General features: G+C 41.9%; 1 protein-coding gene and 1 long non-coding RNA gene across 6 annotated transcripts in view; one reads left to right on the forward strand and one right to left on the reverse strand.

Moving 5' to 3' along the window:
- Positions 1-14637, reverse strand: part of ESRRG (estrogen related receptor gamma) — a 674199-nt gene that overhangs the window by 330701 nt on the left and 328861 nt on the right. The gene's annotated exons all lie outside the window — the stretch shown is intronic.
- LOC136169022 (uncharacterized) overlaps positions 1-14637 on the forward strand; it is a 33843-nt gene that overhangs the window by 14913 nt on the left and 4293 nt on the right. The window contains exon 2 of the long non-coding RNA XR_010663364.1: positions 6817-6906. This is a non-coding gene — a long non-coding RNA (uncharacterized lncRNA). The remainder of the gene's footprint in view (positions 1-6816; positions 6907-14637) is intronic.

The following is a 14637-nucleotide window of genomic DNA, read 5'->3' on the forward strand; positions in this document are numbered from 1 at the left end:
ATTTGCTTAGTTAGCTAGCAATTTTTGGAAGTTGTGTGTGGATAAGTAGACAGTGTCAGCGTGACAGAGGCAGTGCATCTGGGTTGTTCAAGTGCTGGATGCCTTTTCCCTTGGAAAGGAGTCCTGTTCCATTGCATCAGACGCCCAGTAATATGATCTCATCAACCTATGTGAGCATCAGAGGTCCGGGCGGGTCACAAGTCAAATTCTTTCTGTTGCCAATTGAGATTGACATGTGCTGTTGTCCTAAAGATCACATGGTCCGATTTGGCCAAATGGGTGATCTCCACGAGAAACCAAGGTACAGTTTGTCAAGCTGAAAGGCATTTGCAGGCTGGAGTGTCAGGTTTCCACAATAACAGTTAGTTGAATCTCTGCAGGTTAAAATACTGTTTTGTAATCGGGAAAAAAGAAAATCTTCTTTTTCTTTGGGTCTTTGGTTTTGTTTTGGCTTTGTTTCGTTTCAGTCTGATTTTTAAAGGCATGGATGCCCAGACTACTACAAAGTGGGGCTGGCTGGACCTCCCTGGCAGGGACGGGACGGAAGAATGTCTGAGCCTTGTAGGAGAGAAGGCTGTTACACTCCATCTAACCCAAACCCAGTTAGCTGAAAAACAGTTCTTCATTCCTCTGTGGGACTTGGAACCTGGATGCTATAATTGAAAGCCAGTGTATTAAGCATAACACATCAAACCACTGTTAACACCCAGCCTCCCGCAAGGCAGCCTCCTAACAGCTCTGCTTTCTGCCTACAGTCTGTGCAAGCAAGTGGAACCATCACATGCACTGCATGCTAAAGGCCGCAGCCTTTGTCTTCTCCAAGTTCTGTCTATTTCAGAGGCTAACATGCAGCAATTAGTCTAATTAATGTGAAACAATGAGCTGTGTTACCACTTATCAAATTGATTGTTCCCCTATCAAAACAAAACAGGCTGGCTTTTTGATGTAATTTCAAGAGATGATTTGAAATGTCATGTTGCTGGGAGCCAATTACCTCATGACTAGAGTCACGGTCAACAGAATACATAATTAGCATGAGTTTGGGAAGGCTGCTTACTGCTAGTATGTTAATTAACTGTCTTTTGTCATAAAACAAAAAGGTTGTACGGAAGGTTCTGAAATAGGTCTTTTTTATTTACATTTCTCTGTGCTTATCTACGTGAGGCATGACAATGCAAAAGAATAGAAAATTTGAATTCCCCGACTTCAGATGAATACTCAGCTTGCAAGGTCAGGGTCACGTGCGAACTGCGATGCCATTCACCTCGCTCCAGTCCTGCCCCAGTGTTATTATATTACTCCTGGATTTTAATTAACTATCGGGTAAAACTCAAATGTAAGAAATACCAAGTTCCACGGAATAAATCCCCTAACAGACTTCTTTGGAGCTTTGCTTGCGTTTGCGCATCTTATGAGGACTGGATAGCGTTTGGCTGCCCTGGGAATTCCACTCAGGTGTCGTCTTTCTATTTCAGTCTTGAAATCTGGAGAGAATAAACCCGTCATCAAATGATGCTATTGCCTTTACCACACTATGACAGAGAGAGGATGTATAATGGGTGGGTTTGTAAAGGTATCCTATCCATGAGCGAGGACTCCAAAACTCATCTGCAGCTTCCTCTCGTCTGGGTGAGCCTGGCAATTCCATCTTCTTGATTAAGGAACTGATTCTGTACTTCTCGAGCCCAAATGCATTCTGGAGGTAGCTATAATCAGTAACTGACAATGAACAATCAAGTTCACGGCAGCCCCGTGGCATCATGGTTTGACAGGCACGTGGGTCAGCTAGCTTCCGGTACGGAGATCAAGTTCAAGTTCCCAGAATTCGAATACAATTGTCCCACTGCTGAAAGATGGCATTGTTTGACATGCAAAAGCAGCAGGTCCTCTCTTGGAGATCCCCCAGTTTTCGATGGGAAATGTACTGCCATCTTGTAAGGGTCTGCCAACTCTTTCCTTTGCTTTTTCTTGGGATTTGGCTCTAATCTTACAGTCCTATTAGAAGGATCCCCAGAGGGCAAAACAAAACAAAATACAAGACTCCCCTGGTGGCACAGTGGCTAAGAAGCCAGCTGCCAACGCAGGGGACACAGGTAGCGTCCTTGGGCCAAGAGGATCCCACATGTTTCGGAGCAACTACGCCTATGAGTCATAACCATTGAGTCTGAGTTCTAGAGTCTGGGAGCTGCAACTGCTGAAGCCCAAGTGCCTAGAGCCTGTGCTCCACAACAAAAGAAGCCCCCGAAAGGAGAAGCCCGCACACCACAACGAAGAGGACGAAGAGTAGCTCCAATTCTCCCCAACTAAAGAAAGCATGTGCGCGGCAAAAAGGCTCAGCACCCCCACCCCCAAAAAACCCCACAGAATACAACACCTTGCTATTAGAAATATTAAGTTTACTTTGCAAATTGGATTCTCCATACTAATTAGTTTCCATTTTTCGACAGCTTTTTTCCCCCTGTTTCTAACATCATTAAAATACTATTTAAATGTAATATTAAAAAAACATTCAATGGATGGGATGTAGTGCTTTTTCTTCTGGGGTGTGGTTTCTCATTTTTGCAATGTAGAGTCAGGAACCTTGGGGTGCAGACAGTGGACAGAAAGGACCCATGAATCAGCTAAACTGGAGAAGAAAGTGAGCTGCTGATCAAGTCTTCACCCCTCTGTGACAGCTTCTCTCTTTCTGCCAGTTTAAAGGTTTATTCTGAATTGTGATTCTAGTTTTCAAAATGTTGGATGGGGGAGGCAGAACCAACATGAGGATGCTACCTGAGAAATCTGACTCATTAACAATAGCTAACCATCACTTATCTGGAGGGGGAAATGAAAACCCACTCCAGTATTCTTGCCTGAAAAACCCCATAGACAGAGGAGCCTGGTGGGCTACAGACCATGGGGTCGCAAAGAGTTGGAGATGACTGAGCAACTGAACACACACACATCACTAAATGCTTTTGAGGTATGAGAGCGGTGGTACTAACCCCAATATGGACATGAAAAGAAATTAACTAATTTTGACTAATTTCATAGCTGGGCATGGAGTTTCTGGTGTGCTTCCCAAATTCTTTTCTGGACTCAAGAGGTTACAAAACCCTACTGAAGATACATGTTAGACTGAGAGATTTGGTATTGTAATAATATCATCCATTATTACAATAACGTATCAGAGTCTGTCATACAGAGCAAAGTAAGTCAGAGAGAGAAAAACAGATATTGTATATTAAAAATGCATGTGGAATCTAGAAAAATGGTACAGATGAACGAATCTGCAAAGCAGAAATAGAGACACAGATGCAGAGAACAAACCTATGGATGCCAAAGGGGAAGGAGAGGAGCGGATGAATTGGGAGGTTGGGATTGACATACACACCATGAGTGTGTCCATGCTCAGTCCGTTGTGTTCGACTCTTTGTGACCCCATGGACTGTAGCCCATCAGGCTCCTCTGTTTGTGGGAGTCTCCAGGCAAGAATACTAGAGTGGTTGCCATGCCCTCCTCCAGCTATATACACACTGCTATGTATAAAATAGATAACTAATGAGAACCTGATGTACAGCATGAGGAACTCTACTCGAGGCTCTGTGGTGACTTAAGTGGGAAGGACACTCAAAAAGAGGGGATAAATGTAAACACATAGCTGATTCACAACACAGAACAGCAGGAACTAATGCAACATTGTAAAGTAATGAAAGTGTTAGTCCCTTGGTTGTGTCCGACTCCTCCTGACCCATGGACTGTAGCCTGCCAGGCTCCTCTGTCCATGGGATTCTGCAGGCAAAAATAGTGGAGTGGGTTGCCACTCCCTTCTCCAGAGGATCTTCCCGATCCAGGGACCGAGCCCAGGTGTCCTGCATTGCAGGCAGATTCTTTATCATTTGAGCCACCAGGGAAGCCCCCTTGTAAAGTAACTATACTCCAATTAAGAAAAAAGGTTACAATACCCTAGAATTGAATGAAATCTTATAGAAATGCCCTCTCCTAACATCCCTCCAAGTGGAATTTTCCATACACTGGCTCTGATCACTGAAGGGTGATTCCTTTCAGGGATGAGCCTCTTTGGGGGAATTGAGAGAAATGAGCAAACATCCTCAAAAAGTTCCTGGACTCCTGTGGAAAAGAAAACAGAATTCCTGATGCTCTAAAGTGAATGCATGACTCATAGATAATGTGAGAGGTCACAACATCTGGGCTCCGGTCATTTAAGAGGAGGACCCAAAGTCCCTATAAAGTGAGGTCTGAAAACAGGTCCCTTCTGAACCTAGATGAGTTCAGAAGCCTAGAGAGTCTTGATTATAAATCATCTGTGAAACCAAAGTGGACAATTTGGAGACTAAGCATCAGGTTTTATAATAAGCCCAACAGTTTACTTGTAATATTTATTCTCAGCTCTGGTCCCAACCTAGTCATTCCTCAGTGCCTCATTATTACAATACCAAGTTACATCTCATCTGATTTTACCAAAGGATTTTTTTCCTATTGTCTTCCCGAAAATGGGAAGGAAAGTAGTTAAAAATAGGGAGGAAAAGGGGCAAGAAAAGAAACTGCTCAGTGGCCGATAGTTGCTGTGCTTCTATCGGCCTGGCTTATGTGTATACATACAGGGTGCTGTGCTAAATTCATGTATAACCTTATTAAGTTCTCACAAGGACCCTGCAGGGTGAGTACTACTTTTTTAAACCATATCGTTTTCTAAATGTTAATGATAAGTTAATAAGAGTTACAAAAGATCATTAACTAAGCCAAGGCTTTGGAACTAACACTGACTCTCAAATTCTAGTCCTTCTCACTACACAGGCTGCTTGGTACTTCTGTGGTAGTTTTAAAATTTTAATGCAATAGCTCAATGGAATAAGGGTCTGCTTTTTTTAATAAATGTAAAAGAAAAAAAAAAGACCACCAGTTATTATCATTAAAAACAGAGCACCATGTATATATAATATATATATATATAATGGAATACTACTCAGCCATAAAGACGGATGAAATTTTGCCATTTGCAGCAACATGGGTTGATTTGGAGGAGGGTATCATGCTAAGGTGAAACCAGTCAGAAAGAGGAAGACAAATACTGTATGATAACACTCATATGTGGAATCTGAAAAAATACAACAAACTAGTGAATATAACAACAACAAAAAACCAGATTCACTGATATAGAAAATAAATGAGTGATTACCACTGGGGAGACGGAAGAGGGAGCAGTATGGGGATAGGGGAATAAAAGTTGCAAACTATTAGGTAAAAAATAAGCCACATGGATATATTGTACAGCATGGGAAATACAGCCAATATTTCATAGTAGCTAAATGGAGTATAACCTTTAAACACTGTGAATCACTATATTGTATACCCATAACGTACATATGGGCTTCCTGGGTGGCTCAGTGATAAAGAATCTGCCTGCCAAGCATGAGACTTGGGTCAGGAAGATCCCCTAGAGAAGGAAAGAGCAACCCACTGCAGTATTCTTGCCTGAGAAATCCCATGGACAGAGGAGCCTGGGGGACTATAGTCTACGGGGTCACAAAGCGTTGAACAGCACTGAGCGACGGAACAACAACAAACTTACATACATTGTACAGCAACTATACCTCAGTAAAAAATAAACACGCAGAAGACAGAACACCGTGGATTAGGGTCAGTAACAACCATCCGCTGCAAAGTAGTATGATGAGTTATCTTTCTATCATTTGAAGTCTTGAAAATGAGGGATTTAAGGAAAGCAGGGTAATAGCAACATTTTTGTGCTGCACCCAAAATGCTTTCTTGAAATTGAAGACAAGTTTAAAGCAAATGGGGATGACAGAGGATGAGATGGTTGGATGGCATCACCGACACAATGGACATGGGTTTGGGTGGACTCCAGGAGTTGGTGCTGGACAGGGAGGCCTGGGGTGCTGCGGTTCATGGGGTCGCAAAGAGTTGGACACGACTGAGCAACTGAACTGAACTGAATGTTTTCAGAAAAGTAGGGCATTTTTTTTTCTTTTATCATTAAAAGCTAAAATTCTTGAGAAATGTTTCCTTTGGAATTTCAACAAACCTGATCACCTCCTGCAGAAAACAAGTGCCAAACCAAAAACAGTGTTTCAGGCAGCAGATTCAACAAGGAATGGAGCATCAAAATCCAAGGGATTGTGAGGCCACTCTGGAAGGTAGACCAGGACTCTGGAGGCTGGAGGCAGCGCCTTGACTGAGTGGGGTGTGGAGCAAGCAGCTCCCACTGAAGGGCCGTTGACATGTCAGCCAAGCATTCAGCTTGCCTCCATCACCCTTCACAGAGCTAAACATCTCTTTATGTCCGGACACACTGGGAAAGCCTCAAATCTGTCTTTTCTCTAACTTGAGTCCAATGAGTGGTAGAAATGAAGGAGAGAGAGAGAGGGATGGAGAAAAAGAGAGGACCAATGCTGTTCACACGAAAGCATGTACATGTCTGAACGTTGTTCCTGCAGACTCTTAGAACCTTTTTCAGACTGATTGATGGCTGTGAAGACAGCAACAGCAGAGCCCAGTCACCCGCCCCCTGCATGCAGAGCATCAGAGCTGGTGCCCCTTCTTCACACTTGCAAGGACACTTCAAGACCTGCCTTGATGCCCTGGTGCACGCGCAGAGACACCTCATTTGCTTTCCCTCTGCCATTTTTACCCCTTCTTACTCCTGGCTACAATCTGCTCACCTATGTTCAGAACACAAGTATTATGGAACAATCCTCAATACTGTAAACCTAACAACAGCTTAATAAATACAATGTTGTTTTTTTTTTAAAGTTTCAGCTGGAGCCTAAGACAGTGTGCTTGGCCTTTCTCTAGTCCTCTTGGAGCCTGAAAATAGCACCAGGCCTTAAAGATCAAGCAGACCTCAGAGATGTGGCAAGTTCAGTTCAAGATCACCACAATAAAGTGAGTATCACAGTAAAAAAATTAAATAAATAACAAACAATCCTTACATGATGTTGTTGTGGCATACATGTCAATGTTCCTACATGTTAAGCCTCAAAGGAAAAGTAGAGTTTGGGAAGAAGATGAGACAGGGCTTGAGGGAAGAGACAGAACCTTAGAGACACAGGTTTGGGAAAGCCTCAAAATGTGGTTGATTCGCGACAAGGTGTCATACACAATGTGGGTCAGTAGTAGATGTAATAGATCACATATATACCTGTATATATGTAAGTATTTTTGCTTAAGAATTAGCCCACTTTCCAAAAAGCAGTGCTTGGGAACAAGTAGGAGAGGCACATTGAAACTAAAATGTAACCTGCCTTTATGCACTGCTGCTGCTGCTAAGTCGCTTCAGTCGTGTCCGACTCTGTGCGACCCCATAGACGGCAGCCCACCAGGCTCCCCCGTCCCTGGAATTCTCCAGGCAAGAACACTGGGGTGGGTTGCCATTTACTTCTCCAATGCATGAAAGTAAAGTCGCTCAGTTGTGTCCGACTCTTAGCGACCCCATTACTGCAGCCTACCAGGCTCCTCCGTCCATGGGCTTTTCCAGGCAAGAGTACTGGAGTGGGGTGCCATTGCCTTCTCTAGCCTTTATGCACAGTCCTGATCAAAACATAGTAGATCACTGAGGTTTGTGTTGAGAAGCAAAGCAAATTTCAGAAACTAAAGAGAGGTAAGATGCATCAAATAGGGCTTCTTCGATGGTAAAGAATCTCCCCAGGTTCGATTCCTAGGTGGGGAAAATCCCACATGCCGCGGAGCAGCTAAGTTCGGGTATCACAACTATTGAGTCCGTGCTCTAGAGCCCAGGAGCCGCAACAACTGAAGCCCACGCACCCTAGAGCTCGTGCCTGGCAGCATGAGAAGCCACCGCAATGAGAAGCCTGCGCACCGCAACTAGAGAGTAGTTGTTGATCGCTGCAACCAGAGAAAAGTCTTCGCAGCATCGAAGAACCAGCACAGTCAAAAATAATCATAAATAAAGTAAATAAAAACAATTTTTAAAAGATGCATCAAAAATTGGACAACTGTATGTGTTCACACATATATGGAGAATGTGAATTCTACAAAGGGTTTCCTTTAAACAAGAAGCTATAGTGGCTCTTTGGAAAGGGTTTGGTATGGGAGAAGAAACCTATCAAACAAAATAAGATAATATAAATATTTCATTTAGTTGTTATCATCTCTTTTTATGATGATGAGAAGACATTATTATCATATTTTTTATTCTAACTCATAAAAAATGGTCAATCTTCCACATTTGTAATGGGCTAGAGCACACTAATCTTAGTTTGGCATAAAGCTCATACAAACCACTCAATATTTTCAATATAAATGTAATGACTTCTGATTTTAGGAAAAAATAACAATGCTCAAGAAAAACCCATCACTGGTTAACTCTAACCTCTCCTATTGGTCATTTCTGTGAGTATGTGCACTTGCAAAAAATAAAATAAACTTTCTGCATATTCATTATGAAGAAGATGGATGATAATCAGTAGGAGAGACAGCAAATTTCTTCCTGAGGATTAGGCTCCAATTGGTTGCATTTCAACATCAACCTGGCAATTTTACTATTAAGTCAGCAGAAGTGAGTCCCCGTACAGTATGCCGCTTACTCCCAGAGAACATCAGGCAAGGGAAGAGAACACGCTAGAATAAATTGTGCATTATTTCTGGCATTAGTTAAAGGAACAGAGCATTATAAGGAAAAAAAATACAGTACCATTGATTTTTACAGGTGTTTAATACAGATAAGCTGAAAAAAGGGTTTCCATTTTAAGCCCAGTGATGGCTAAAGATGCATTCAAATATGTTCAAAAGCAATCTAAAGTCTTCTAAAATGGTGTTTAAGCTATTCGAGCAAAACGTAAATAGTTTTTGTCGCAGTACTGAGGAAGGTAGAACAAAAAACAGATTCCAAGGAGCTGACTGGCACACTGCCGGCCACTATAAAATCAGGGGGTCATTAAAACAGAGGTAATACTGTTTATCCATTACATGATCATAGGTTATTCAGTGAAAACAGTCACAGACTGTCCTTAGAAAGGTAGGTGGCATAATTACCCTGGAAGTCTCTGAGGTCCACTCTCAGGAGAAGAAACAGTCAAACTGATGACTCATATGTGAAATTTAGGTGCTTTATCATACCTACCTATGTTTTAGCACATTTCTTTTATATGGGAACATATTTGACACATTGAAGCGCTCTGCAGAAACCAAATTATAAAGAAAAGTTGATGTTGGCAGAATTCCTGAATGGATAATGTTTCTGTTTCACTTATTTGAGGGGGGAGGCATTGGCCTCCAAATTCTGCAGAGCTGTTTGTTCACACAGTAGACCACATAACAAGTAAAGCAAAAGCGATAGCTGCCCATGTCTGACCATGTAACTAGAGCATTCAGAGATGCTATTAGACACAGAGAGAGATGTTTGCTTCGGGCATTTTTCACTATGTATTATGATTTCTCTTCTCATTAGCAATCAGCTTTTCTTTTTTAGAAATACATATCGATAATTCTGGTTCAAATAGAAGTCCAATTCCAAAAGTTTGGATCCCTTGAACATTTTTAAAAATCTTGCTCCCCTCTCTTCCATTACATTGGCTGGATATCCTCTTTTCTAACTCTTTTGATCATATCCTAATTGACTGCAGGGTGGAAGCTCTTGTGAACAAAGAAGAAGGACATGATTAGCCAATGCCTCTCTGGTCAATTGACAAACACAACTTTAGTGCCTCTTTGCCATGCATCTAGCACTGAGGACAGGGTTGATGTAAATGAGGACAGAAGGGACTCAGTAGACAAAAATATCCCCCTCACAACAGGTATTAGAATAATGACAATACGTCATGTTAACTAGGATGAAAGAGCGCCGTACATCTGAACAGTTAAGTCTAAGCATTGTGAAGTATGAGGTTCAGGGGAAGCCAGGTGAACTTGGAGAGGTTTATTGTAGTGATGCCCAGTCACTAACACATCCCGTGAGCTGCGACAGCTGACTCATGTTCTGGAGATGCTAAAGTGGAAATCCCAGGACTCAGAAGCTGCTATTTGTTAAACACATGATATGATCAGCTGCAAGTCAGAGCACCTAGACAAGTGATCTTGACAAGCTGGGTGAGTGATGCTTGGGGACACACACTGGCTCAGCTGTGATCATGTCTCAGAGTTTCCACAGGAAAAATGTCATGAGACTCCTTTATGTCATCGGTGCTGAGGGACGTGTAAACTCAGCCTTAGTAATATCATGAACTTGGTAATATTTCGGAATCTAGTTATAGTTGCAATATTATAAAACTTTTGTTAAAATGGATATGGGAACACAACTACTCAGAGGACACTGTAATTTATATTATGCGAAGTTATACTAGGGTGTCCCTGGCGGCTCAGAAAGTAAAGAGTCTGCCTGCAATGCAGGAGGCTTGGGTTCGATCCCTGGGCAACCCACTCTGGTATTCTTGCCTGGAAAAACTCCATGGACAGAGGAGCCTGGTGGGCTACAGTCTGCAAAGAGCTGGACACAACTGAGCAACTAACACTAACACTAAAGTTATACTATCAGTTTTATTTCTACACATATGGGGCAGCAGGAACATGAGTTTCTTTTTTCTCCTTACAAAAACAAATTTTTATTCAAGTATAGTTGATTTACAATGCGGTGTTAGTTTCAGGCGTACAAAAAAGTGATTGTAATACATATATATCTATCTCTACATATCTTTCTATATATCTGTTTTTTCAAACTCTTTCCCATTATAGATTATAACAACCTAAATGGGAAAAGAATTTGAAAGAGAACATATATATATGTGTGTGTGTATATGTGTGTGTGTATATCTGTGTGTATCTGTGTGTGTGTGCATGTGTGCACGTGTATATATGTGTGTGTGTGTATATATGTGTGTGTGTGTGTGTGTATCTGTGTGTGTGTGTGCATGTGTGCACGTGTGCTAAGTTGCTTCAGTTGTGTCCAGCTCTTTCTGACCCCATGGATGGTATAGTCCAGGGAATTCTCCAGGCCAGAATATTGAAGTGGGTAGCCTTTCCCCTCTCCAGCGGATCTTCCCGACCCAGGAATCGAACCAGGGTCTCCTGCATTGCAGGAGAATTCTTTACTAACTGAGCTATGAGGGAAGCATATATGTATATAATATATGCATGTGTGTATGTATATATGTAAAAAACTGAATCATTTTGCTGTACGCCTGAAACTAACATAACATTGTTAATCAACTATACAGCAATATAAAATAAAATTAAAACAAAGAAATCACTTAAGTGGTATGAAAAATAAATAAATAAATAAATAGATGTCATCTAATTTTAACTCACAAAATAAATAATAATTAAAAACAAAAAAAAACACCACCACCAAAAGAAGACATTGAATATTACTTTGAAACCAGAAAATCAAGGTCAAAATCTTCGCTTGACTAACATTAAGCAACACATGATAGATCATTTAAGTTCCCAGCCACCTTGTCTGTAAAATGGGGAATCAGGAAGGCTTGCGCCTCTCAGGGATGTCATAGTGAAGCTCACACAGGTGGATATGCACGAAACTGCCCATCGATGCTGAAACGCTCTACATAAATCGTTGTTATGGCTGTTCACCTGGGTTTATACCAGGACATCCTGCTTGCACGGGATGAAAATCACTCATTGAACATGCAATCCCTGGGGCGAGGATTCTTACCATTCTTGTGAATTTGAGGAATAATGTCTGAGTTGCATTAACTGGTGTTTATTAATGTATTATGAACCTCTGCCGTGGCATCTGATTCACAATAAAAAGATTAAGCAGACTAATTTGTCATTTATTTTCCAATGCTTGCTTTCCTGCCCGAAGCACCACTAATATCCCAGGAGCTCGTCAACCCAATTATTTCCCATTTTGCATTACTTGCTGAAAATAGTGCTAATGTGCCCAAAAGGCTTTACTTCTTAGTGTTGGGGAAAAAAAACAAAAACACCCAAAACAAAACAAAGAAAAACTGCTCCTAAAAAAAAAAACAACAAAAAAGAAACCGCTCCTGCTCTAGCCATCTCAATACTGTTGTCATTGGGAGAACAGAAACACCCCAGAACCATTGGGCTACAGCTAGTAATCAAACCAAGTTAGCAGCCTTATTGCACTGTGGACGCAAGCCACAGCCCTGTGCTTATTGAGTATTTATTTTTGGGTGGAAGGGAATTCCATCTGTAGAATGAAATTCACAAGCTAGAGGGAGCTGAATTATACTCTGCCTATACATTAATACACGAACAATTTTGTTTGCTTGCTGGGGGAATTGGATGTCAAAAGCACTCAAATAACTGGTGAAATCAACTTTTTTTTCCTTCTCAAAATGTTCATAATCAGTTATTTAGACAACTTCGAATATTAATTTGCAAAACTAATTTGTGAATGTAGACACAACTCATTATTAATAGAAGCATAAAGATTTCTCATCTGTTTTTTAAATCCAGCCTTATAAATGGTTTTTAACCTTAACATGTAATAGTTCTGGCTACTTTCTTCAGTCTGTTTCACTTTGAAAATGTGCTTTTTGCTTTATCCCAGGAGTTTCTGTATTGCTTAAGGCAAAATACTCCAGCGTACGTTCACAGCTATGAACTGTAAACATTTTTCTACCTTATTCTGCCCAAGGCTCAGAGCCAGTTTAAAATGTCTGTGGATAGTTTTAGAAGCTTACAAGACTCCACAGAGTCGTGAAAAATGATTATTTTTTTAAAACTTGCCAATTTTCTCAGCAATGTAAAATTTATATTTTTAAAACCCGATCATTTTAGCTGTGGGGAGACACTGACTGAAAACATAGTGTTTTTTTTTTTTTTCAAATATGATCAGCTTCAAGGATGAGATGCTGTAGATTAAATTAATCTCTATGAGGTTATTTCTTACCATTATTTTCTTAAATCCTTCCCTCACTTTAATCAAGAACAGGAATGTTATGTGCTTGATGTAGGGAAGAAGCATAGATTAGTGGTTAGCATAATAGCCGGAAAGCCAGGAAACGTGAATTCTATTCTTGGCCAAGTGGTCTTAGGTGAGCTCATGATTTACAGCCTCAGTTTCTCCATCTAGAAACAGAAAGTGTTGCACTTTACCACAAAGGAGGGCTAAGCACTTTAAAAGGATTATTTTCTTTCATCCTTTGATGTAGATAATATTATTATCCTAACTTTACAGAACAGGTAACTGAGGTGTGCAGGCGTATGAAATCACTTCATTCATATCTGACTCTTTGCAACTGCATGGATTGTAGCCCGCCAGGCTCCTATGTCCATGGGATTCTCCAGGCAAGAATACTGGAGTGGGTTGTCATGCCCTCCTCCAGGGGATCTTTCCAACCCAGGGATGGAATCCGTTTCTCTTACGTTTCCTGCATTGGTAGGTGGGTCCTTCACCACTAGTGCTACCTGGGAAGAAACTGAGGCACAGAGATGTCAAGGAACTGGCCCAAGGTCACACAGCTGGGAGCCCACCGCAAAGGCTGAGCTCTAACCCTTAGGCCACACCGTTCTCTACATCCTTGGCCTCAAGGAATGGAATAGACCGTGGATCCAGTCCAGAAAAGTGTCAGAATAGGGGCCCAGATTGTCCCTGTCCCCGTGGGCCTCTGTGGGTATTCTCCCGAATCCACATGCTCTGGGCCACTCCTGCCACCTGCCTTGGGGGAGGACCACCCAGACTCAGGCCTCCCTGGCGGTGCTGTCCTTGGCGGCCCCCACTCACGGCGGCTGCCACACAGCGGAGCTTCATCTGCCAGCTGAAGCCGAGCGAGCCCTCTGGGCACGGTCAAGTGCAGCTGGCGGAGGGAGGCTCAGATTTCCGATGAACTGAACACAATGGAGCAGCACCGTCACATGATCTAAGTGACGAACGCACATGCTGGCTGCTCGTTTTTCATGCAGAAGTGCATGAACTATTTAAAACTTCTCCTCCCCCTCACCGCTCCCCCAGCTCCAGCTCCCCCCCTCTCCAGCTCTTCCATGCCTTCCTACGGGTAAAGTTCAGCCACGGGACTATTGGCCAGATGTTATCTGGTGTCACTAGCTTCTTTGCAAAACGAGGACCAAACACAACACAGAAACTGGCTTTCACGGCATTGTTGCTGACGGCCTGGGTCCCGAATGGCCCATCTGCAGAGCGTGCAGGGCAAGCGTGAGGCTCCTCTTTTTGAACCCGCATTGGCAGGAACAGCCAACTTAACCTTGACTTCCACAGAGGCTAATGAAATGCCCCTTTCACTACTAGGATTCATTGTCCATATCGGAGCAAACTTCCCAGAAACAGAGCAAAGGTTTAAAAGGTCTCACCACATCATATCTTTGGGGTGCTGTAAGAAACATGGTTTTAAAATATCCCATGTTAGCGGGTGTCCATTAGGAACTGTGGTCATTTAACACGAATCATGATTGCGAATTCAAAAGAAGCTGTTGATCTTCATATTTCATGACTCTGATGAAGCAGTGAATAGTAAAATGATGCTTTTTGTATTTAAGCCAAAAATAAGGAATGTTACAGTAAAAGAACCAAACTTTTGGAAAAGTCCTAGTTCTTCAATGTGTCTGGAATAAGGTTGCAAATGGTATATACCTAACTTCTCCAAAATTCAAGGGTGTTTACATGCAATTGCTAGATTAATATTTGCACATTTGAAAGAACTAAACTGGCTTAAG

This window comes from Muntiacus reevesi, chromosome 5 (genome assembly GCF_963930625.1).
Source record: "Muntiacus reevesi chromosome 5, mMunRee1.1, whole genome shotgun sequence".
NCBI classification, from domain to species: Eukaryota; Metazoa; Chordata; class Mammalia; order Artiodactyla; family Cervidae; genus Muntiacus; species Muntiacus reevesi.